The sequence below is a fragment of the Myiozetetes cayanensis genome, unplaced genomic scaffold (genome assembly GCF_022539395.1).
Source record: "Myiozetetes cayanensis isolate MyiCay16 unplaced genomic scaffold, myiCay2020 scf13, whole genome shotgun sequence".
In the NCBI taxonomy this organism is placed as follows: Eukaryota; Metazoa; Chordata; class Aves; order Passeriformes; family Tyrannidae; genus Myiozetetes; species Myiozetetes cayanensis.
In genome coordinates this window covers 7,392,545-7,419,495 of record NW_026086937.1, presented here as the reverse complement: position 1 = coordinate 7,419,495, position 26,951 = coordinate 7,392,545, and positions in this window count along the sequence as shown.

Sequence of the window (26,951 nt, the reverse complement as noted above, 5' to 3'; positions counted from 1 at the left end):
TTTTGCTACCCAAAACGAATCTTTCCTTTTGGTTTTATTTTCTTACATGAATTTTCTAGGCTGTTTGATACAATCAGTTCCCTCCTTTCTCCATTTTCCATGCCATACTCACAGCAATACTCAGAGTTTTACCTGGAAAGGGGGATCACAGAATGAGGTTTCAGCTGCCTGTGAGTGACGCGACAGATGGACAGGACTGAGGGACATGTGACACAGAAGCTACACAGGAAGTGGTTTGGCACCAAAGGAGGACAAAATGCTCCAGTGAGTTTTTATGGTGCTTTCATTAACAGAGGGTGTAACAAGCAGTGACACGACCCCTCTGCTTGGGGATCAACCTGCTGCCATCCCTCCCTGAGCGCACACCCCTCAAAGTATCTGGACACTTTGTACACAGCAGGATTCCAATCGGGATAAGCACAGAAGGGAGACACTTTTAAAGGTGGGGAGATAGGGAAAACAGATCTAAGGCATTGAAATTACCAGCTGGCTGTCTTTGATCCTGTAAGATAGCACTGAGCACCTCTTTTCTGATGTTCAGAGAATGTTTCTTAATAACACCTAAAAGAGAGAAAAACTCAGGAAACAAGCACAAGGAAGAACTCAGTAAGAACTGGGAGCTGCTTGGAGAGCAACAACATCAAGTGCAGTCCAGTGTGTTGGTACTTTCATTGCCAGAGCTTTCAAATATGTCTTTACTTAAACAGAATCTTATGTAGTTAGTACATTTTCTAGCAACAGAGTGAAAGCTGATGTGCTAAAAATGTGTGACTCATGCAGGCTGTTCCATTTCATTTCCTCCTGAGTAAAGATGACTGCTGTCATCTTTGTCTTAGGGCCAACATTTTGGATAATCTACCTTTGACACTTAGAGCCCTGAGCCAGCTGGGATTTCTCCTTGGGTCAGTTCCCAGCCCCTCTTCCCAGAGGAACAAACACAGAAAGCTGATGCAATTCCTCAAAAGTGAGGTGGCTCTGCAATGGGCGTGGCCAGCCTTAGCCAGGCAGTAATTAATTATCTAATTAACTGATCCGAATCCCTTCCACTGTGCACACAGGGATCCATAGGCGAGCTGTGACATTGTCTTTTTGGCAAGTCTGTTCTGATCTCTCATAGCTCAGCACACAAGCTGGGACAGCCCCACCTCCAAGGTATCCAATCCACCTCACAGAAATGAACTCTGAACTGCAGGAGAATGGAAACCAAGGGGTTTTTCCCTACTTTTGTTGACCTGTTGTTACCAGGGTCAGCGTTATTTCAAGTCACACCACCCTCCACGACCAGGAATTCTCCTATGGGCTTCTTTCTTCAGTCACTAAATGCATTCAGAAGAGCCGAGAGCAGATGCTGACACAGAGGTGACAGAGGAGGGAAACCTGCCCCACTTGGCAGCATCCAGGAGCATCTGGTAGCAATAACATCAGGGATTGCTGTTGCACTTGAAGAGACTCTCCTCCTAATGCAACCATCTTCTGCAGAAAACCCTTCCCACAACTGGCTACAAGAACTCGACATAATTCCTTTTCTGTCTAACTTTCCCCACTATTTTCAATCCCATATCAAGCTTGTGGCCACAAGGGCTTATCCCTTCAGTTCCTCATCAGTGGGGCACTCGCTCTTTTTTTTTTGACTCAGCACCAGTGGTTTTGAGGAAAGGAGAACAGTGAGAGGCAATAGGAGAGATGAAGAATCAGAGTAGCCCAGAAGAACTATCCAGAAAACATTCTCAAGGGAAACACCTTGCTGGAAACAGGAATGGGAGATAATCCACCCTGCTAACTCTAATTCATGGCAGACATGCTCTTTGTAGGCATTTAAGGTCCTCCTATCTGATCAGTTCAGGCTCCCAAGCCCCTTCCTAGGAACTTGTGAAAAATCTAAATGTCCTTTTTAATCCCCAGGCTAAAAATCCAGTGAGCTGCCATCATGCCCACTCCAAGTTCTCTTAATAGAAGCACATCTTTTAAACAGGAAAATTCAATTCTGTTGATACCTCAGGTCACTCATGAGAAAACAGGCACGAAAGTAGCACTTTTTCCTGGACAAAAATATTATTTATGCCAAGTTGCCTGCACTAAATAATTTTTCCTCATTTTGTTTCTTTTCTGGAAAGACTCTCTCCTCCCAGTACTTGTTTCATAACAAGAGAAAGATGAACATGCACAGAAATTCACAATCAGGACTTCCACAGCTGTTCACTGCAGCAGAGAAATCATACAAACGACTCCCTCCTGTGCCCCTTGCTGCACCATCATAAATCTGCATTCCCATTTCCCCTGGCACAAGGACAGTGGAGTTCACAAACTGCCAGAGCCAAGAGAACAAGCTCTCATCCTTATTTCTGTCCAACTGCAAGGAGGAAAAACAAAACCACCCTGCTTTGGTAGAGCACAGAGGGTTTGGAGGTCTCTGCAGCAGCCAGGCATCCATGGAATTGCAATTAGCTGACAGAAATGGGCACACCAGGGCTGCTCCTGGCTGTCAGGGAACTGCCCTCTTCAGATGGAGCCTTGCTCTGTTAGGAAGCACCCTGCAGAAAAAGGCACTGTCACTAATTTAGAATTCCACCTGAAAAAGGGTAAGAATGTCACAGGAATTGTAAGATTTCAGCAAGTTGGGACAAAGCTCCACAGGGAGCTAAAACTTCAAATAGAAACATAAAACCTACTATTAAAGGCAAAGCTAGTTCAAAGTATTTCATAGGGAGGGGGAAAAAAAAAATCAAACTGTAAAACCTTGGATCTTCTAAGGACCACAATCCTCTTTCAGTTATGGCAGCAACTGGGGGATGCCTTTACCCCTCAACCCTTCTTGACTCACCTCATCACTGGGATCAGGTTGTTTTAGGAGGGTAATTTCTCCCTGCAGCAACAGGTCTGGCCTCAGCTATCAACCCACTGCCCTGCCAGCTGAGTAACAGAGCCTATCCCAACAAAAGCAGAACTGGACTAGAGCCAAAGCTCTTGGTACCACAAAGTTCACATTTTAAATGTGGTATTTTACTGCTATTTAGTAATTTAACAAGAAAGCAGATTTTCCCCCATTTTAAAAAGCCTAAGTGTCAGTATCTCTGGCTGGATACGATACATGAATTCTTGAGCATCTCCAATTTAGAGAACATCACTGGCTTCTATTTGTTTTTATTTCCCACATTTTTGGAGGTAAAACAAAATAAGCTTTTCCTTTCTAAAGATAAACCCTCTCTCCAGATGACAAAACACTGTAGCCAATGAACTGAAAATGATACATAAGGAAAGCCACCTCTGTTCAGAAGAGTTATTGCAATTGGTTGATGGAAGGCATTCTGATATAGCCAACTTGGGTTGGAAATAGGACAGAATTTCTGCTAATAAAAAACCAGTTCTCTAGTATTGACTATTAATTTCAAATGAAATTTGCTTAACAGCGCTTTAGATAGCAGTATAATTATGTCATTTCCCCAATAGATTTATTAAGTCCTTCTGTGTGCACCAAGATGACATAAAACACGATATACAAATCAGAAAAAAGAATTACTGAATACTTCTCATAATTTTTTTCAAGGACACTAAAATTTCTCATTAAAAGAGGGCCTGGCTGCAAAGAACAAATCCATATAACAAATAAATATACTGTTGATGAAACATGTGGAATATATACAAGATTTATATAAATATGGATTTTATGCATCATTGTACAGAATATGCAGTGAAATCTCCACTTCCCACAAATGTAACAAAGGAATAAACATGTTGCAGGAATGGATTTATTGCACAAAGTTCCACATTTAAGAGGTCTCCAGAGCAGTATTATATACTAGGTACACTCTGATTGATAGCAGCTTCCACTGCAGGCCCCCTTATCCCACAGCTTATTTCCTTGTCAAAGCTACAAACTAATTTTTTTCCCTTTTGCCTTTTTCTTCCATTCACTGACAGTTAAAACACTTCTAAGCAAAGTTTTTGAAAACCCTTTTTAATATTAAAAATGTTATACTTGCACAGATTCCTAAAAACCTCCTTGCTCATGAAGTGCACTTTGACTCCACTCTCTAGTAAAGGAATCCCACCCTACGGGAGAAACCTAAAGAGTCTTTTGGAACCTGGGTTGTGAGCAAGGAATCTCAGAGCAGCCTCTGGCCCTTCCCATTTAAAGCCATGGGAATTTCTTTACCAAGTCACACAATCCCCAGATCATCCCATTTTCCTGAAAAGAGGCACTGCCATTTAACAGAAAGCTGCACAGTGTTCATCTTGTCCTAAGGAAGGAGGGTACATCCCTCTGCAACTCCAGCTGAACCCTACTGACAAATCCATTAGGAAAAATGGCAAGGAAGAGATGATCTCCCTTTTGAAACCGATGGGAAGTGAGTCAGCATTATCTGAACGAGTTTGTATTGTTATTTTTCTGTCTGATTGTCACATGTATTTGAGGCTTTGCTAAAGAATCAATCTGTAGTGCCCCTTTGATGATAACATGAGCTCATTTATTAACATAAAAATTAAAATCTGACAGGTACCTGCAAATATGTTCATTGAGGACTGTCAGTGGCATTGAAACTGCTAATGTTACTTGCAAGGCTGACATAAATCCCCTCATCTGCAGAACTGGGGCCTGCAGAGTGGACAAATATACTGCACAGTGGCTTTCAGACACATTGTACCAATTTATTCACAAGTCCAAAGCAAAATCTGCTCTAACTGCATTGAATCAGCCTCACTTCCTTTGAAGACACCAGTTTTATGCCAAACCCTGGTAACTGAACATCATTTGTTTGTTGTTTGTATTGAAATGAAGTGCTAACTAGTACATCTCCTGTTAAAGAAAGAGCGGCATTGAGTAATTCTAATCAGTTCCTTTATGAGAAAGTCTGTTTTCCTTCTGCCGGTGTTTGCTGTCTGCATGCTAATTCACCCTTGCTTAAATATGCAGTGTTGTCACCCCTTACCTAACTGAATCTGGATTTTTCTTATTAAACCACATTAAGACTGGTATAGTAAATGATTTATTCACCGGGACTGCATTTTTCCTGGGATAGAGACATACACAAACACCATCATGAGTCAGTGTCAAATACGTGCTTGCTCCAACTACACTGTACCATTACTGATTTCCTGCAGTTTAAGTAGTTTTTTATATATTCTTGTCTCCTCTGGCTTGTGCAATATGCTGCCATTTACTGCATTCACTAGAGAAAACCTATGGCCTACTACCCTACATTAAAGCCCTGCTAATTAATTACAGATATTCTTCCACTGTGTTCTGGATCAATGGAAGAAAAAAAAATGTGTCCCACACTTTCCCTTTGTTTTTCCATTTCCACACCACATCTAATGGCTCTTGTATTGAAACCCTATGCTGAACCTAATGAGATGCAAGACTCCACCGTGTCCATGGTTACTATTTACTAACAAACCTGATGATGTCAGGAATTTAATTAGGTTGTTTCTAGCACAGAGATTTTAAACCATGAAATCATTAAAGTGTCTAATCTTTTCTTTGTTTGGATTTTATAAAAAAGTAAACCCCAAACTAAACACCGTTCCTGTCACAGAAAGCTGAGCTTCTCAGGGTTTGCCAGGCATAACACACTAACAGGTTTAAGAGTAATTAACACAAGCTATTCCACACACTATTTTTTTTCCAAACTACACCACAGCAGCAACTGCCACTAGCACTGCTGGGCTTCAAGATTGTACCAGTGTTTTTCTAACAGATCCTTACTTTCAAGATTTATAACTTGGCTGCAGAAGTGAACTTCAGGCTAAGATCTGGCATACAGACTCAAGCAATTAATTTTTAGCACCAGAGTTGTTATAAACCAGCACGGAGTTGGGATGCGTCTGTGTGCCCCCCCTCCTCACTACAGAGCAAAGTGAGGCTGTGGAAACATCCCTTGACTGTCTCTGCACAACCTGGCCTGCATCCATCTAACCCCTGGAGCCCTTGTCCTGCTGCCCTGTGCATCCCCTGTGTGTGAGAGCCCCTGCCTGCCCCACTGTCAGGGGATTGGATCCCAGCAGCCTTTGATGGGAACACAGCTTCCTTGGCTTCAAAGAAAACCCAGCCCAGAGCTCAGTGTAGGGAAGGACAGGGATCTCCTGTGCACTCCTACCCTGGGCAAACCCTTCCCAAGGTTCAGGAGTTCTTTAGGGAGTCAACAACGAAGCCACCAAGCACAAGGCAGCGAGTTCCAGGAATCCATTTCACCTGTGATTTGTGTGCAGAGTTTTCTTCCAGGGCAAAGTGAATTGCAATCACCCACATACTTATTTATACTTTTTTTTTTTTTTTGGTCAAGTCCTTACAGCCCTTAAAGATCCCAGGGCCAGACTAAGCTGGTCTTGGGTAGGCAGACCATTCTGTCACGGTGCTGCTGCCTGCAACAGCTCCATGTTGCAGGAATAAGGACAGGAGCAGACAAAGCACCTCCCACCTGGTCATCCCTGCCAGCTGAGCTCACAAACCTGGGACACACACTGCTCCAAGGGGGGATCAGGGGGCTCTGCAGCAGAGATACAGCCTGTGTTCAACCAGAGACAGAGCCCACAGGATTATCAGCAAGCAGGGAAGTGCAGGTAAGTAATACCTGTTACATTCTCTGCTCTAATCTAACTAAAGGAAAGAAGGAAACGCAAGGCAGCGATGAACAAGGTCCCTGTCCCTGCTTTCACCACCTGCAACCCAACCTAATCAGAGAAATTCTTCCTTGAGCAAGACTTCAGTCAGAAAACCACTGTCAAGACCCCTTTCTTTGCACAATATCAAGGTAGTTTCCCCTGCTTACAGTGGGATGGAAATGCAGCTCTTCACCATCAGCATCATACTCATATCAAACTCTGGGCCACCTGTTATGTCTCCTGTTCATGCTGATCTCCAGCTGAATAGCTGTGTATTCATTACCTCTGCATGAAACCCGCCCTGCACAATGGAGTCAGGGTCCCTGCGAGGAGGCTACTATGGTACAGACAAGTGACAAATGTGAGGATTACTGTAATGCCCTGGGGAGAATTAGAGCATGCCAGGAAAACTCAGTCCCGTTCGTCTCTACAAAAGGGATAAACCCATTCTTTATCACTATTACCACCAAAGCTTCTTAATGTGCAAAGCCAGAGGTATCCTGTCAAAAAGCAGTAGGATATCAGACAAACTAAAGAACTCCATTAAACACAAATTTCCCAGAGTCATATTTCTGGAGTTTTGACAGCTTCCTCTTTGGCATCAAGAGCAGAAATTTCATGAAAGTGCCTGAAGTTCTAAGTGACAGGAATGTGATCACAAAGACAGAGGGGGGAAAAAAAAGAAAATCAAAGGTATAACTTCAAAGGAAAAATAGGCTAGAAGTCAAAGTCAGGTAAATTAACACATGGAATTGCTAAAGGCCCCAAAGAAGACTTTTCCTGAGCATATCCTTTTGAATAGAAAGATGTTGAAAGGTAGATTGGTAGAAGATCATTGCACTGGAGTTTTAAGACAGTGGTTTTGTTTTGTTATGTAAGATAAAAGCAACTCAGATTTACTGCTACTTCATGTAGCAAGATCCTCATGAAGTTCAAGATAAGGAAGATTATAGTGGGGTAAGAGGGCTTTTACTTCTGAATGATTAAACTTTTCCTAAAAAAATTCTAACATGGTTTGGTGAAAGCATTTTGCTAATCTTAGCAAATTGTTTTGGTTGCAGAAGAAACCAGAATCTGAAGTTTCCTCAGTTCAAATCCACTTATTTTCTGATTAAGACTTCAGGAAATAATACAAAGACCTAAGTATTTAACAGAAGTTCTTTTCAAGTGTTTTGTTTGTTTGGGTTTTTTTAATTTTGAACTTTGAAAGTGAGGCTGCAGTTGAAGTACTTTGTACTTAATTTTTAAATCACCAGAGACACTGGTAGAAATAAACTGAGTCAAAGATGCAATCATCCCACAGCCTAGAAAGACTACAGAATGGGTGTCCCTGAAGAACCTGAGCTAGCTTGTTCAGAATGCTCTGCACCTGAGTTTGGAGCAGCCTGTCTCCCCAGGTTCCTCCATCTCAATGACTCTGTGAAGCCAGTTCTTATTTATTCAGAGAGCTCTGAAGACAGTGCCCACCTTGGTATAGTTCAGTCTCTAAGCTTATCGGTAAAGGCCAGTCCCTTACAAACTCAGAACCATTTTATTGAATTTCTCCACAGGCTCATGCCAGCCTTCCAGAAACAAGAAGGAAATAATCTGTTCCTGTAAAAGAGAAGTAGCAGTTGAAAAGACTTTTGGACAGAAGGATGGATAATTGTCCACCATCCCTGGACAAGTTCAGTTCCATGCACTGCAGTGGTAGGTGAAGGCTGCCTGTGTTTCTGTACACACTCGTTAGAGGATTGAAATGCAGGTGCCCCACTAATTTCTAGTAATATTCTCAACTGAATTCAGTCCCTGCCTCAGGATGGGCCCTTGCCCGTTGTAGGTCTCAGCTGGAGAGGAAAGCCCACTCCCCATGAGGAAGGCAGCTGTTGCCTGGAGGAATGGCAGAAGTCCTGCCCCTGCCCTCAGCACCCTACCACACACCGAGGGGATGGGGCACAACCTCCCCACGTGCCTGGGACAGCTCAGTACAGCCCTCTCAGCTCAGCACAGCGCTCTGTCATTTAGATTTTGCTTCCCCTGTTTTTCAAGGCATGACTCCCGAAATGCACGAAGGGGACTCCTGCACGTCACCCTTTGTGAATGGGGCCACATCAGGCCTTCTAAGCCCACAGCTTTTGCCATTCCAGGACTGAGGCAACCAAGGTGTTCTAAGGGCAGCTGGAAGTACCTTGGGGTGAAAGACTTGGCAACGATCCCTTTTTTAGGAACATTTTTGATCAAGAGATGCCTCATGGCTCATAAGTCACCTTAAAGCAGCACAGAGAGGACACTGAAGATGAGTCTGAGTGAATAGCTATTACTTCAGTGAATGACAAAGACTTTTCTAACTGAGCATTTAATTACTTTGACCTTGTAATAAAAAGCATCTTCTTTATTTCTGTTCCAGGTTTACATAATCAGTTTCTTTCCTCTTTGATCACTTAACAACATGCATTTCTCCTGCACAGAGCTTTGCTATTGTTCCCATCAGACTCCAGAACGCAACTGTGCGCACTTACTTCACAAAAAGCAGAAACAGCAAGTTTGGGCACTCTGCCATTGCCATTGCACTTATTTTCATCTTAAGAGCAAAATGTCCTTTGTTTGGCAAAGAATAAGATGTGTGTGTCACAGTGGGGAGGGCAAAAATATGAGCTGAAAGTCAAGCAGGGTACACTGTGCTCACCACACTGTGTTTTTGTGGGCTCAAAGTCACCCATGATCAGCTGATCTAAGACTCATAGGGGAAGGGGTAGGAATTCACATAGGAAGCCAAGTAAAAACCCCAGGAAAAGTCTCCCCAGTACATGCAGATAGCGAAGAATTAGCAGGATACCTTGGTCTTTATTTACTATTGGAGTCTGATCTTTTAAGCAAAAGGACAAAGGAATGGGCAAAGGAGAATTGTCAGAAAGGCAGGTATAGCTTTCAGCACACTTGTGTTACTTTCTGCCTTCCACTAGAAAAATTAGGATGAAGATAGGCAGAAGTAGAGGATGAAGGAGCAAAGACAGATAGGCTTCAGTCTGTGGTAACTGGAGGGTTCTTAAAATGGCTGCTTAGTTGATGTGTTCAATAACCACAGTGCAGAATAAGGGCCCGAAGCCAAAAGGAAGGAATACAGCTTGTCACATCAAATAAGAATTTAAGACTCCAAGCTTTTCCCTGTGCTGGGCCACAGTAAGAAGTGGTAAGTATAAAAATACTACAGATTCATAATAAAACACATCTCATCAATTTAAATATTTCCTCCACGAGAAGGATGGCACAAGGGAAGGCAGCACGGAATAGTTTCAGAAAGGAGGCAAAGCAGCTGCAACTCATTTCAGCAGCAAAAAATCAGTAGCTTAAAACCAAAAAAAAAGAAATACATTTGGTTAATTGAGGAGTCTCTGGAGAGGCAGTGTCAACAAAGTCCAACTGTGGCTTAGAAGAGATAAAACTGATCCAAAAATTCATCCTGGGAAGATCCGAAATGAACAACTTGTACAATATGGCCTTAACAAGAGCCTTAAAATAAAAATCTAAAAAAAAAAATAAATAACCCTGTCCTTTTAATTATTTGGTAGGAAGTTCTCTAATTCATCATTAAAAGTTAATCACCATTAGCAGTCACTGTTAACTATTTCAGCTCAAGAACAGTACAGTCTCATCTGCCCAGACTCAAGACTACCCAGAAGTACCAAACTAACACCCAAGCCTGGAATACACAAGATCTGCATTCAGTTTGTGGCACAGCAGCAGATTTGAGGGCCCATTTTATAGAGATAATAAAGAAGCAGATAAGGGCAGAAGAGTACCTTCTGCTATGACATAAAAGTTTTAAGTTTAAATCTTTTCAATCAAATCTATACAGCCCTTAATGGGAGTTTTAGCTGTTATAGAAACCCAGCTCTTTTTCTGCTTGTGTCATCATAAGGCATCACTACCTTTAGTCGTGGTGGAATTCTTGTCTGTTTGTGAAATGGGATTGACAGATAGCAGTTCTTATCAGCCTGCTCCTTTCTCACCAGGCTTTGCAGCACAAGCTCTATTCCTCAGGGTATGGTGTCTGACACAAAGGGGCTCTGAACGGATCTGAGATCATCAGCATCCACAAGATAAGCAGCAGCAGGATACCCCCCACAAGCAGCTTCTAAAAAGTCTGCAGCTGTACAAGAGAGGCTAAAAACAATCCCCCTTTCTGCCAAAATGCAGAGAATTGTTTATTCACTCTAATGGGACTATTAGTCCTAATGATTAATTTAAACAAAAAAATTGTTCTATGATCTAAAAGTGGTTCACACAGGAAGTGTTGGACACCATGCCCTAGGGAACTCTGTCCTCCTTTCCCATGGTAAGGAAAAAATATTGTATCAGCAGCCTGAGTACAAACTTTATTCTAGGGCTGAACTGCTCCCACATTATCCAGATTGACCTGTACCTGGAGAAATGCACTAGACAGAGCTCACAGTGTGTTTCACAGTGACAGCATCTGCAAAGACAGTCACTCATATCTAAACATCTCCTATGTGTATTATGTATTATTATTAAATATCAAGTACCTGAAACCTTCAGGAGCAGGGAGAGGTTGAAGTTCATCCTGCCTTTCAGTTATGTGATTATGTCCCATATGTCTGGTGCTGAGCAAGAACTCAGAGCTGCAAAGGCAGGGTGAGCTTTAAGTACCTTGACTGGGTGTGGCTGGCAGTAGAAATACAGCACCTGGTGCAAACATTCTGGTGCTCATCCCAGAACCTGCTAAAAGCCTGCATGGGGAGCCTCCTCTGAGCTCCTGGCATCACAGCTGGTCAGAACAAGCTGGGTTTAGACCTAGGTTGGGAACACATACTTGAGATGTAGCCACCACAGCAGGAGGGTTGTACTCCATGACACTGACAACTCCCCATCTCCAAAAGCAGCAGGGGATGGCTCAGTATCCAAGAGTTTCAGCCTCCTGGTTTATGCAAGCACGTCAGGGTGGAATAGGGATTCAGAGCCACTTTGTGCTGACTTCAGGAGCTTGGTGTGAAGAGCCTGAACTTCAAAAGCTGCCCCCTAACTCTGTAGCCACATGAATAGATAAGGACTGTTACTGATCACTCCACACACTTTATTTTGCTACCCATTGAAGTTTAAAGGCATTGCAATGGAACCTCTCTTGGGCAGCCCTAGTACTCTCCATTTCTTTACCAGATAGATAGAAAGCAGCTTTGTAAACTATCCATAAAGTTTTCCAATACTTCAGCTACGGAGTTACATGGTCTGCAATCCAGATGGGTTGCTGCTAGTCTCAGTGGAAGATACCATTAATTAGCTGCTGACAGCACAAACCAGCTTTAAATTGTACAGTTTGTGGAGGGTGGGAGAGTCAGCAAATTAATGTGATCTTCAGGGGACAGGACACAAAGGTATGCCATGACCTTTGTCTCATCACTGTCCCTGTAGGACTAATGTATATAAAATTTAACAGCCAAAGGAAGAAGTGAGAGGGATTCATCTCTAACAGCTATCAGATATGCTCCAGCAGTTTGGCAGTTGATAAAAGCAATGGTTAGGTCCTCAGCCTAAGCAGAATGAAGCTGTACCAAGTGCCAGGGGAAGGTCTCCGAGCACACAGCCCAGCTGAAAGCCACTGCAGCTCTGGCAGGATCACTTATGAGAAAAGGGCATCTCATTCCATCTCTTCCACAAGTGATGGACACCACACCCTCAGAATGAGAAGACACAGGGCTTTAAGGACGTTAAAGAGACCCAGATACCAGAGTTCTGTGACACATGCCCAGCCTTGAGTGCCAACTTCATCACTGACAGGGAAAGCGTCCTGTGCCTCCCTGTAGCATCAGATACAAATACCAACTAATCCTTGTATTTCTGAAGTTCACAAAACAAAACCTAGAATTAAAAACCAACAAGCAACACAGATGGCTGCTCAGACTGCAACCACAGCAGTGAACAGCTAATACAGAAATCAGACTGTGTGTACCTACACATGCACTGAGCACACAAGGAATTGTGACAAATCCATGAGATAACTAACAGGAAAAATCACTTGGGACTACCATGACCCCCAAAACAGCTGAAGAACGAGAGAAGAGACTAAGAACCACCAACAGAGGTCTCAGATCAGGGGAAGCAGAAAAGTGCCATTCAATTAGCAAGAAGAATTTTGTCATACCTGTCTGCCAATCCTGGCTGATTTGACTTCCAACAAAACTCATCTCTGGATGCACAGCACACTACCAAGCAGAGGCCTTCAAGTAGGCTTTTCAAAAGTAGCAATGACTCAGTCCTGTAAGACTGAGTATTAACAGAAAAATAATGCACTCTTTGTCCTGTACTCATAAATTCCCTTTCATGTAACCAATCAGACAAAATACTCCTGGAGCGAGATGTCACAGCTGATGAGTCCCAGGCATATTATCAGGCACAGGCTGTGCCAACTGATATCAGGATGAGCTGATAGCTGCTGAACAGGCTTGGCATTAGTCACTTGCGGGTTTTGAGACACATGATTTTTACTGGGAGAGGAAGGAGCTGAAGGGCTCTTCACATTACAAAAACTCTCAGCAAGAGGAAGGGTAACTCTTTTCTGATACAAGTCTGTTCTTCTACTCATCAGCTTCCTTGCTGACATCCAAACATTAGAAGTTACATGCATCTGAATGTTACCACATGGATTCATAGTTTTGCTGGTTCCCACACCAGAAGTGGTTTAAATTCTCCAGAAATTCAGTGGACCAGTCTAAGAAAACAAAACTATTCCAAAACTTTAGCCATTAATCTTTGGTGCAATTCCAGTACAATCAGTGAGCCAGAATATGGAAAAAATTGGCAATTTCTTTCATCTCAGACAAGACTAAGGCTATATGGGCTACAGAGAGAAAAACTGCCTGTTTCTTGTGAGTCAAAAATGAAACTACACATTTGACAAAGAACAAAAATACATAATCCAGTCAAATGCCGCAATCCAACCTGTATTTGTCAACATCTATATTTCACACAGATCAAGGAAACAGTAATGTTTATATGCTATGAATAAAACTCAGGATCTTTCTTGCCCCAAGTCGTGGTCAAACTCAGCTTGACACAGGTAAGGCTTTCTCTACATCTGCTTATATACACAAAGGGGTTTTTCATATATAAAAACTGAGATCTGGAATCTGCATGCATGGATACATGAAGGATAAACAGCTGACAGCCAAGAACTCAGTGTATGAGTAGCAATAACTGAGGTGTGGGCTCAATATATATACACATGTGTATATATATACATATAGGTTATACACAAAGATTTAACAGATTGCTTCTTGATCTGGAAGTAAAACGTGTACCTCTAAGAACTAGAAAGATCAAGCAAGGGTATTTAAAGGACTTAAATATACAGGTAAACATGAAATGGATTTTACAAAAGCCACCTGAATGAGTTAACATTTGCCTCACTGCAAAACAGCCTCCTTTGTTAAGATGTGCAAATCCCTGGTAGGAATTTACACACTTTAGCTGCTCCAATGACTTTATGAATGTTTCCTTGTCCAAGCCATTACATGTGTTGGCTCAAAGTCATCAGCTAACTAATGGGACAAATCAGAGTAACACACCACACAAAATATAAATAGAGAGAACACCTTGCTAATGGATAAAGAAAGATTATTTGAAGACAAACCAAACCATTAGTGGAGACTGAATAAGCAGATAATGAATAAATGTTTAGAAACATTGTCAGGACAAGGACAGAGCGGTAGCCACTTTATCACAGAAAAAGGCAAGAAATAAAACTGGCAGTGCTAACATTGTGACGTGGTTTCATCACACATTCATATTTAGGAATGATTAAGTGCCTATACACACCCTGCCTGCTCAATCCTTTGTAATATTGACACTAAACTGATCACTGGCTCCCATTCATGTTCTAAAATAACCATTTTCTCCAAAACGTGTTTTCATGAAATTTCCCTATCACAGCCTGCCGTGGCAGAGATGACTCATGCTTCTATGCTGCTCATCTGCTCAAAAAACAGCTTCAAGTTTTCATCATCCACTCAGTTTTTAGGCTGAGGCATCAGCAAGATGACAGACTTGACTGTGATCTCACTGGGACTGCCATCTGCAGACACCCAGTTCCTGTGTTAAGAATCCAGATCCATCCTAAGGCAAGCAGGTAAGAAATCAGAATCCAACTCTACCTTAAAAATCGAACTTTCAGATCTCAGTGTTAATGACCAAATAAGACAGAGGCCTGTCAAGGACAGGTTAGAGATAACCAGAAAAGAATCATGGTTAAGGATTCTGAGTATGTGTGTGGTTTGTTTGCTTGTTGGGGGGGTTTTTTAGGTTTTCTACTTTGCATATGTTTAAATACTAAAAAAAGTGGTCTTAAAAAAAAGGAAAAATATTAAATAAACACCTTTGCAGATGAAGTAGCAGTTAAAACCCATACAGAAGATTACTACAATACACCAACAGAAACCTAGCTTTGTGCTCGTTATAGGCATTTCATCAGATGCTTAGACAGGAACCAAAATATGCCACTCTGTAGGTGGGCAATCAGGTACTCAACTCTAGATCTTTACTGAAGCTCAGGCACTGCCCCTCTGCCCACAGCAAACTGAAAGAAAAATATTTAGTGACTCTCAACAAGGAAAGAGGAGACTGACAGTTGTTCCCCCTGATTTGGGTCTCAGTGGAACAACAGTTATTAACTGTGGTTCACTGAGAAGTTCACAGAACACCCGATAGGGTTCTAATTCTCTTTCCAAATTAAATTTCCACTTGTCTTGTGATGGCTCTTTGGCCACCTCTGGGAAATAAGGCAGTGATCTCAGTCAGCTCCTAATGAGAAGGTATCTGTGCCACCACCAGCTGCACATCGATGCTTGCAGGCATTTTGTTCGCAGACTCCATAACCAGGTCAGGAATTGACACAAGAGCTGACCCCTCCAGCTCAGAGATGAAGCAGGACCAGCTACAACCTCGTGGAGCTGCCACACCAACACATTCTTGTTAACGTGAGGAGATGTAAATTAGCAAAAAGTTAATGGGAAAAAAATTGCTAAATTTAGCAATTTAAATTAACCTTTAGTGCTCATCAAACAAGATAGAACAACAACAGAGCAGGAAATCAGAAGCAAGACAGGTAACTGCTCTTCAGAGCACAAAGCCTTGTACTGCCATGGAGCCTGGACCAGCTCAGGTTCAAGGAAAGACCAACAAAAAGCAGTGCAGGAGCCTTGCTGCAGCTATTTTATTGAGCAGTAGGATTTGACCTAAACTGTATGCAAACCCATTTGAACAGCCAGTGATCTTTTGATTTAGCTGATTAGTGAAAATTTAAATAATGTCAAAAAGTAAAGGTGGAGAATATTCACAGTGAGTAGAACTTCAACACACCTACTGCCTGCAACAATTTGGCTACTCATTATTAAAAGGAATACTGTGAGGAGCTGTTATGTCTTTGAACTAAATGACAGGAAGCAACTCCCACTGAGGGGGAATAAGGATGATGAACATATTGGAGGATGTTATACATCACTCTCATTTGTGCTGTTTCCACTGATCTAGAGGAAGCAAGGACTAAAAATAAAAAACCTCCTCAGAGTTTAACTGGGATTTTATCATCTGGTAACTTTCATATTTAAAGGAAGTGCATCTGTTGAACTTAGAAATTGAACAGAAGGAAAAAATTATGGAGAAGTCAATTTTGCTTGTAAGTTTTGCTCAGTAAACAGAGCTACCCAACCAGTTGCATTGAAGGGACTGGCACAAGGTTTATTTGCCAGCTTTTCCTGTGATGTTATACAGGGAACAACAGTGTTTTGTCAGCAGAATTTCTTGCTTTTTGGAGCACATAGATAAAATGTAGCAACAACCTGAAAACAGATGCATTAAGCTCAGCTTGCAGTAGAGTATTGTCTCAGATTCTCCCTCGTACTGATACAATTTATTCACTCCACAGAAACTGATATTTACATTAGGCAGCTTGCTCCAAATACTTAAATACCAATTCTGAAGAAAAATCCAGAGTCGTATCTGGGTTTATACCTCATTTTTCAGTACTTGGAACCATCCAATTAAATTAGAATTTCTTCATCTCTTTAAAAACAAAGCATATTTCTAGTCACAGCTCTCCTCTCAAATGTCACCAGAGCAACTTCTGGGAAAGCATTTTCCTAATTGTGCAGCAATTTTGGGTTTGGTTTTATGGTCTCACTGCTCAAAATGTGCAAAGGCTATCCCATTCTCACCCCCGCTTCAAGAAGGGCCCAGGCCCAGCTGCTAAGTTGTACCTACTTTTTCTGGTATCGTCCAGGCAGGTTTAAAGCAAAGGTATCCTACTGGAAGCAAACAGTGTTCTCTGTGGAACCCTCAAAATCCTTCAGGTTTCCTTTAAGAAACACCTCTTAGTAATTTTCATTTAATTTTGAAGGGTAGTTGAACTTATACAATGTTTATGAAGAACAGGGTTCCACCACACACACTCCTGCCCTTTCAAGTGTTTTAATGGGGATAATTTACTTAAAAATGAAAGCACAGTCTTATAACAGGTCTAGGACATGAGTATCTAACATGAGTATCAACAGCACCCTCAGTGCTAGAGGAGTAGACAGGAAAATAAAGGTTGGATAACTGCCAGTAAGTGTGTAGCAAGAAGGGCATCAAATTAGGGAAGCACCTCCATCAGAACAGAGACCAAAACAATAGTGAAGAGCTAAGAGTCAAAAGTGGAGGCCTTGCAGTGCATCAGCCTTTCTTGGTATTATCTGTAAAGCACTGGGCTTGCAGAACAGCTTGGGGTTTGTCTGCTGTGCTTCAAACTTAGCAACATGATCTCACAGAAAGCTTCACAACCATTCCAGATTGCTCCTGTTTGTTAAAGGCTCCAGTGCAACGCAGAAACTGACGTGGAGTTCATGGACTCACACAAAGGACGAGTCTATTCACTTGCTCTGTGCAAATCCACTTTCTTCAGTGTACTTGCACCCTAGTTACAGACAGAGGTAACTCCCCTGGCTTTTGAGGATTTACAGCCAAAAGGAGTCCAGGAGTCACGGCACAATCTTGCTTTCAAGCTGGGGGCTCCAGCAGCTCTCCAGGAGAACACAACCGTGGAGGTTCAGATTGCTGAAGGTACCACGTAAGATCTGACATCTAACATTTGAAGACTGAAGTTGAGGGGATATATGAAAACAAAAGTCTCCTTCACTAAGTGTATTTTTCAGGTGAGTGCATTTGTTACCCACCCAGCAGCAGCAGGTTCTTAGGTGCTGAAGCAGAACAGATACCTGCATGCAGGCAGGGAACTGGAAAAGGTTCTCTGAACTCAAATATTAATGGTCATTCAAGGGTTGGTTCTCCTGCAAGTTCTCCTGGTACCCTGACAAAAAAAAAATATTTAACTGTTTCTAAAATTTTATCTTGTTATTCCTGGGGGGATGCCAATCTACCTGAAAAAGGTACTATCTCTGTTATGGAACACATTCCTGGTAGTTTAAAACTCCCATAGGTCAAAGGAGATTATTAACATACTAAAGGTTAATACCATTTGGTAGCTGTCATATGAAGTACACAATTTAATACAAAGACAAGTTCCTCACCTGGTGTAAAACACAATAGCTTCTGCATTTATAGTTATTTAGCTTTCCCTTTATTCCAGATTCCCTGGAATTTGTAAGCTATTCTTTGTCTGGTAATTTATAAGTTACTCCCTCTCACTTTACCACTCAGAGAAGAAATAGGTTTTATATTTCTTGGTTTTATACTTGCAGAATCCCCTCTACTTTGATTTGTCTTAAGACAATATAACCATGCTGTAACCATGTGTTTGCTTACTGAGGCCACAGTAAATCTTTTTTTAAGGATTGAAAATATCCTTAGCAATGTTGTCCTGCCTTCCCAAGAAAAACAGTATACTGATGGGTTTCTAAAGCAAGTGCAGCTGGACTTGCTCTGGGTGGGAATTTTGCTTGGGGAGTCTGGCTTCAGTTTTTAAGACTTGTGTTGGATGCCTCAGAAAACGTGTCCAGTTTCTAGGAGCAAGGAGAAAAACCCCAAAGAGGCAAGAATGCAAGCCTACAAAAAGGCTAAAGAAGATTATAGTTTCCTAAGAACATTTTGTCTTACTCACTGCATAAATAATTGGCAATAAAAGTTTAGCCTGCACACAGTGCCAATTTGAACATATTTCGATAAGATTTGAGTGCAAAAGTGTTTACTTTAGTCATCTTATTATTTCTGGAAACCTCATATAGCTAATGTCTGATATCCTCCCCTTCTCAGTCGGTTGGCTGACAGTGAGTAGAGGATGAAGCAGAATAAAACATTTATAGGTAACAGATATAAGACTGAAACTTCCTTATTTGTTTAGATTCTTTTTCACAGTTAACTCTTGTTACTAGTCCTTCACACGTGGCTTTACAAACTGTAGTTGGGAGTATCCCCAGGGCTTGCCCTGAATCATTCCCTACAGTGTATCAGGGAAGAGCTTACAGGAGCAGAAACCAAGTTGCTACTGCAGATAAACAATAAATTCAGTACCATGTCATTCACTAGATTTATTCTTATTTCTAGCTAAAGCCACAGAGAGAACTTCCCTCAGAGCTTCATCTGGAAGTGTCCCTGGGAGATGACTGCCCCAGCATTGCTACCTCAGTAAGAGAGGAACAGGGAACAGCTCAGACCCTTGTTGTTATGCTGTGATGTCCTTGCTCACTTTCAGGGAGCTTATTTGCAAAACAAGGTTATTTTGCTTCCTTCCTCCCACCTTTTGTATGAGCTACCAAAATTACCTTCTTTATTGAGCAGCCCTTCTGTTCCAGTCCTAATTACAGCACAGCAGACCCATCTCAGGGGCAGTCTTGATATATAAACTACCATGCAGAGAACTGACACTATGAAAACCTGAATATTTTCATTTCTTGACCCAAGTACTCAAGAGCTGTTATTTTACTGTCATGTTCACAAAGATCTTTTTTGCATTTAATTCAGTATATAACTATAGCTTTCTGTACAACTAGAATACTAAAGGACTGAAATAACTTCTCAGCTACAGTCTATATATAACACTGAGGAAATATAATTTTAAGTCTTTTACACTGTAGAGGAACAAGCAGTGGAATTTTTCTCTGTGTGGACATGCAGTATTTTGTGCCAGGTTAAGATAGGTGTCCATGAATAATTCCCATGGTTACTATGTTAAAAGGCAGCAACTGGTAGGACACTTCATATTTTAGTGAGCATCATTTGACAACCATTTTTTCAGCACTTCAACGTGAATTTTCTTCACCTTAATTTTAAAGGATAATGCAAGACAGTATTTAGCTTCCTCAGGTTTATATGATGCAGATATTTTCATTTCATACTAGAGCATAGGCTGGGTTCAGCTGCAGAATTAGTCTGCCCTTTGACTGTACCAGTGCCAGTCCATCAGGACTGTGCCCTACTACAGAGGAGCCATCTATAGAGCACCTCATCTTTCTGCTTTCCACATGCATCGCACCAAAACATCTACCCAAACAATTTCTGAAGGAGAGGCACCTTAAGAGACAGGTTCTGGACACTTCAGTGACTACAACCAAACCCCACAAGGAATACACTATTGTCCACAGAGAGAAAAGGAATCAAATTGCAAAATTAATCACTCACTGACTCAACCTGAATATAGCTTCCAGGGATAACCTGCACGTGGGTGATTTCCTCATTGTACACTACACCACACTACAGCAGCAGCGTTTCCATCCCAAGGCTCTCACCCTCCACAGCATGGCTGGGCCTTTGCTTCCCCACTGAAAAACACATCCTTGTGCTGCAGCTGCACCTGAAAGCACTGGTTCACTTCTAAGGGCATGACACACCCAAAACATCAAGCATTTGGCCTTATAATATGCCTCATAAAACTCAATCTGCTTAACCAAGCTAGTGCAAGCACTGGAGAATTTGGTGGCTATAAAACCTAAACTCAGATGAGTGTCTACATGGTCTCCATGCTGAGAACCACAGCAGGCAGCCACTTAGCACGTGTCGTCAGCCAGTCCTCTTTGGAGTCACCGACACTGCCTTCATTCCTTCCTTGCCCTTCCCTCAGCTGAGAGATGAAACCTCTCCCTGCAATGTAGGGCGTTCAACTTCGTAATGACAGAGTTACACTAAAAGATGAACTGTGCATTACTTCACTGGAAAGTCACCTTTAAAAAAACCATAAAGCAAACAGATGTTACACATCTGATCCTTAGCATGCATCCAACAAGAGCAGCCCAGATTTCCAGGACAAATGTGTCAGTTCTACTTTCATTTTGGAGTTATCACAGCAGCTGTGGATAAATGTGCTTGTACTTGGCAAAGAATGATTAAAATAGGTTTCTTAGGAGAATTTCTATTATAGATAGAAATTTTACACCTGACAGTGCAATTAAGTCAGAGAAAAGCTTCAGAAAATATTTAGCACTTCTATGTTATATTCATATAACATTTTATTTATTAATATTTTAAGAGGAAAAGTAGATTAGTAGAGTGAAAATCCTGCACTTCTGAGTCACTGGGGTAACCTTAACCACTATTCCAAACACACTAAGTGATGTGTTTCAAGAAGCCTTTGGTACTACAGCACAAGAGCAGCAGTACACTGGCTGCTGGTGTACAACTGGCAGACCTGCATCCATACAGCACATCCACATTTCCCCACACCCTGCGTCCTGAGATGCACTGTAAAGACCCACAGGTTGAATTCTTCCTTCATTTACACTGGCATGATTGTACTGGCTTCAGTGGGACTGGATTAGCACAGCAGGAGGAATCTTGCCTCTGATCTTTCCCTCAGAAGCACAGCAATCAAGCCTCCTGGAAGCGCAGACAACTGCAAAAACCCCCCAGACCTTGGGTTTACCTGGGCCCATCAATACATATTTGGGAATAAACCCTGAAGAACGTACAGGTTTCTCAGCCCTACATGCTTCAAGCAACGTTAACAACTGCAAGGAACACATTTCTAAGTGAGTGTTGTATAAACATGATTTTCTGCAGCCGTCTGCATTTATTTTTTTTGCTGTAACCACACATACTTAAGAATGACTCACGCCCATGACAGAAGCCTGGAATTCCCGTGTCCCAAGCTATAAGCCAAGACAGCAAGCTATCCAGTTTCCAGTCTCCTCCTGTTTTCAATCCAGCATTTCCTCTCACCCAAACCTCCCTTCTACATAGTATTTTACATTCAGGGAGTTTTAGAGACAGTCTTGTCCTCCTCTGCTGCTCTTTATACACAGAGAACAAACTGTGGCTGCCCAACTCACATTGGGCATTGGCCATTCTTCAAGACAACCCAAAGCTACAAGGTCACTCCAACTTGTTTTAGAAGCACCATGGTTTAGAGGACTTATTTACACACACATATACATATAAAAAGCCACAGCAGCTCTGCTAATATCTTAACATCTGCTATTCCTGGCCCTCAGTCCTGCAGTAGGCTCCATGTTAGCTCATTCCTTGTGCAAGGCAAAGAAGGTGAGGCGAGTGTTTGCAGTTCATGAGCATCCTCTAAAAATCTCTGCACACGCCCCACAGACATCACACATTTGTTTCAATGACAAACAGCACTGGCCTCAACTGGGAATGCAATTAGCCTAATTGGTTGTTAATCTACATATAACAGGGACCTGGGACATTCTCAGCATGCAACTCCTCTGCCCACAGAGGATCCATTCGAGCTTACAGTAGGGCTAAATCCAACCTGTAGTGCCTGGTGCTTGTTACAGCACTCACTGTGTTTCTTCCCTCATAGTGAAAAAGAAACCAGCAGATGAATTGCAGATGGAGCCGAAATCCTCCTAGCCACATTCAGTTTGGTTTCTTTATCACTTATTCCAGATACCATGAGATGTTCAGTTGCACAAAGGCACAGACTCAGATGTCATATTAATGTTATCTATTATTCTGTGCTTGTGGGAATGGGGAGGAGAGCCTTACCTCTCCTAAACTGCGTATTTTTAACATCTGTTATTTTAATGCAATTTAAAAAAATTATTTCTGAGCTCTGGAGCAAAGAGCCTATTGGATGGCAGAGTCCCTCAGAGCCTAAATTAGGTGTTTCAGGTCACAGAAATCTCTTATTTCAGCCATTTTTTTAGAGGCACACAGTACCTGGGGAGAAAGTTCTGCTTGTTTGCATCTGGCAACATGCAGTGTAGAAGAATGAGGATTTATTTAAAGCTACATTTTAAAGAGAAGATGTGACTGTTTAATGATGTTGAACACTGAACTGAATGTGCTTTTAACCCCTTTCCTGGCTGTGTGGAGACGGAATCTCTTCCAATTGAACCAGAAGACTTCCCCTAGGAAAACTCACCTGCCCTAAACACAAGGATAAGATGAAATTATGTCCTGAGGCTCATTGTGCAAAGAGGCAGAGAAAGAGAAGGAAAACCCCTGTCTCGAGCTTAAACTCATCGTTTTGGGCTTTTGCATGGGGGAAAACCTCTGTCAGAGCTGCATCTGCCCAAATGAACACTGGATTGCCCAGGCACTGGTACACACAGCCTGCAGGTGCTGGGCTCACCTTCGAGCCAAATGCATCCTCACGGGCACGGGCATTTCCCATCTAACTGCCCAAACAGTCGAGGGCACAGGACTGGGGAGACTGAGCTAAAATAGCCCCATCTCGTGACTCCTGTTAGTATTACATAAGACTATTACTAAAATAAACGCGTTGTTTTTATTTTAGCTCTTTCAAAGTAAGCAGTATCTTGTACTGGAAGAGGTTTCCCTTCCCAACACGTTTTCCACACACGGCGAGTTAGGGCTGTTGGCAGGAGACCCCTGCAGAAGTGATTCCCACAATTCCCAAAAGTGTCCCTGCAGACCTTGGGCCCGTTGCTCCCAGCCAGAGCTGCCCTCCACATGCCTTTCCCTGTCTGTGTTTGGACAATGTGCTCCCCAGCCACTGCAGGTAAATATCTTCCAGGGAAAGCACTGACCCCCTGCAGACAAGATCAGGTCTCAGAGAATTCCTAGAACACAACTCCCTATCAAATACTGTGGGGAAACAGTCAAACTCAAATGCAGTGATCTAATAGGAGGGGCTCACCAAGGCAGTGCCTACCACACCACAACCCTTCCCAAACAAGAAAAATGCCCCACCTTGTTCAGGGCCATTTAGACACCCCACACTGCAGCACTGCCCCTTTAGAACAGAGGGCTTTCCAAAAATTCTCAGCTGCGTTCGCTTTTTGTCCCAGAAACATGGACTTAATCATGAAATCTGACATGACTGAAGTCAGTGGTTTTGATCCCATGGATTGTTTGTACACTTAATACAGAAAAGCTGTATCTGATTTTGTTGGTTCCCACTAACAATCAGTGCAAAATGATGAGGTATTGATGTTATCTGAATTCTTTTCTCATTACATCAAACTACAGAAAACATGCTGTGGCAATTTGCACTTGTGACATAATGAGTGTCAATTGCTACAAAGGAAGCACAGACAATCTGAGAACTAAGAGACATGAGGATTAAAGTGGTTCTCGCAGACACACACTTTTATCTTAACTAGGAGTACTGCTATTAAATTCCACAAGCAGGCTAACTCTGAAAAAGTCAGTTGGTAGCAGTGCCCAATCTCCCACATTTTCCAGTGCAAGGAAGCATTAGGAGGATCTGGTTCTCCTTCAGAAAGCCACAGGGCTGTTGTGTCCCTTTCCAAATACTGACTGGGACACCCTCCACATAAAACATCAAGGAAAGCTCAAGTCTCCATCCCCAACTCATCACAGCACTTTCCCAGTGTCCCCCTCAATATTTGCATGCCCCAAATTTCCTCTCCAATCATCTTAGCCCAGAAGGTGTTTCTTCTGCAATCTCAGAAGCACCTCTTTAGCTTCCCCACTCCAAACCCCCTTCACCCCAAGGCTGCTGCAGCAGCAGCCCACGTGTGATGGGACAGATGCTTTGTCACTGCTTTGGGCCAGGTTCTGCTCCCAGTGCAGGAGGAGGAGAGAAAGCAGTGCTTGCTTTGTCTGTGCCACCCCTCACAGCAGCACGAGGCTCACCTCAGAAACCCCACCCATCTCTCCAGAAGCTCAGAGCCATCTGCAGCCCCCAGCGTGTCCTCACCTGCTTGTTAATGGCCTCCAAAGGAGCTCGTTTAAAGCTTGCTTTGGTAAGTATAGATTGTTTATTCTCTGCAGTGCAGACGTGCCTAATCCACAGCAGCATAAGATCAGATCAAACACTTGGTATTGTTTTGCTATAGGAAGCAGACTATTTTTAAGGGGTGGGGGAGATTGGAAACCTATGTAATTTCCAAATATATTGCAGTTATTAATCTCAACTAAGTAAGAAAGCTTCCATAATTTTCTCCCCCGTTACCTAATGGGGGTAGTTTGCCTGTTTTATTCTCATTTTGACTTGTCTTGAGACCAAGAGCTTTTTATGCAGAGATTATCACTTTCAATACATTTATACAGCACCAAGCACAAAAGGACACTACACATGTGGGTCTTTAACAATATCAAAATATAAACGTATAATCATATGCTGCATCACTAACCTGCAGGAAGCACAGCTGGTATAGCACACAGGAGTCCTGGGGCAGGACTCCTTCCATTCTGCTGCACAACGAGGCAGTGCAGTAAGTCACAGCCTAAAACTAAGCTTTTAGGTTTGGGAATTATGTGTCTAGAAAGTTTACATCTGACTTTTTGAGGCATGGGCCAGGTTACTGAAATGTTGCAGCTGCAGGACACGGAACAGTAATTGGAGCACATACTGGTCAAGACCAGATACAGGCATTAAAGTGGTTATTCCCACACTTTTTTGGTTCCTGAAGTCTATCTCAGCTGGATGCACTGCAGTGTAATCACCTTGACACACAGATACAAGAGCAACTTCTAAGAACTCCTCTGTGATAAAACAGCAGGACTCGCCTTAGCTCAAGCAGGAGCCCTCAGCTGCAAAGGTTAAGCAGATACAGTTGATGCCTCAGTTGAGATGAGCTAAAAAAGGAGATTATGTGAGTGCATTTGCTCTTGCCTTCATTCCTCCTGTCCCCCAAATGGACTAAAGCTTTTCCCTGTCAAACTCTGTTTGGGAAACAATGTGCTCCATCTGTTAGTCTTGTCTTGCTGCTTTTCCTGTAGAAATACAGTGGCTTTCCAAGTTAAAATCGAGGCCTCCAGATCCCTGATGCTGTATGTCTAGAGGAGGCATTATTAGCCTGAGCCTGTAGGTGGGGAACAGACAGATTAACCCGTTTGCCTCTAGATTATTCACAAAGCCCTTAGCTGAGCCCAGGGCTGAACTCAAAGCCTGTCTCCCAGCCAGTCCTTCAGTAAGACTTGACTTCTCTCTGATAGGATCTGTGATTTTTCCATAGAAAAATGTAGAAATTATCTGTTACCATTTCTGCACATAAATTTCCACATCTGAGGTTGACAAAAGAAGAAAAACACAACAGTGGGGAGTCAAGTCAGAGAAGGTAGCAGATGAATGCTGTCAAAACTATTCAGGGCTGAGATTCCCAGGTTTATACATCCAAAGAACTGAGTCAGCTTCCTCCCAATAAACATTTATTGGGACCACTGACCACTTCCAAGGTCAGCATGTGCCAGATACTAACATTAATTACAACAGAACAAACAGCTTTTAGCAATCACGAAATTCATCATTCTCCAGGTGCTGATAAGCCTGTTCCCAGTCCTACTCCAACTTTGTTATTTTTAATAACTTAGCTTGGAAGTATTTGGAATGTGAATTCCCTTCTCCACTCACTCCTTTCTGTTAGTACAGCCAGGGATTCTAGCAGTTGGTTTCAAGTGATATTTACTGCTAAAAGCCTGTCAGACATGCTGACTGGTAAATATGCATTACATTGGGGAAAAAAAAAAAAAAGGAAACCTCTTTCTGTTGATGCACTGGATTTCTGCTTTCCAGGTGGTCAGCTTCACACCACCCAGGCAATTTGATACCAAGGGAAAAATCTAGTTTTGAATTCCAGAACTTCAAGTATTAGTAGCAGTAAAGAAAACGAGCACAAGAAGTGGTGTTTTCAGTGGGCCTTCCCTCAAACAGCCAGCAACATTCTTAGTGAGTAAATGCTAAAGCCTGTAAGCTCCAGCTCTGGTCTGGTATATCACATATTCCTGCAATCCCCTCTTCTAGTTCAGTCTTGCTGGAGACTTCCTGCACTGGGGCCTTAGGAGGGGACACTGAACTCTTGGGGGCTTGTGCTGGCTTAGCACCTGTGGACCCTTCCAGCCACAAAACTTCATGGGTGGCCAAGGTAGCCTTGATGGCCACAGCAGCTTCCCTTGTGCACTTCATGAAAGACACGATCAGCAGGTCTGACAACACCCCTACTTCCACTGAAAATCCAGGATTTCCAAGAGGAGCCTCAGACAATGGGTGC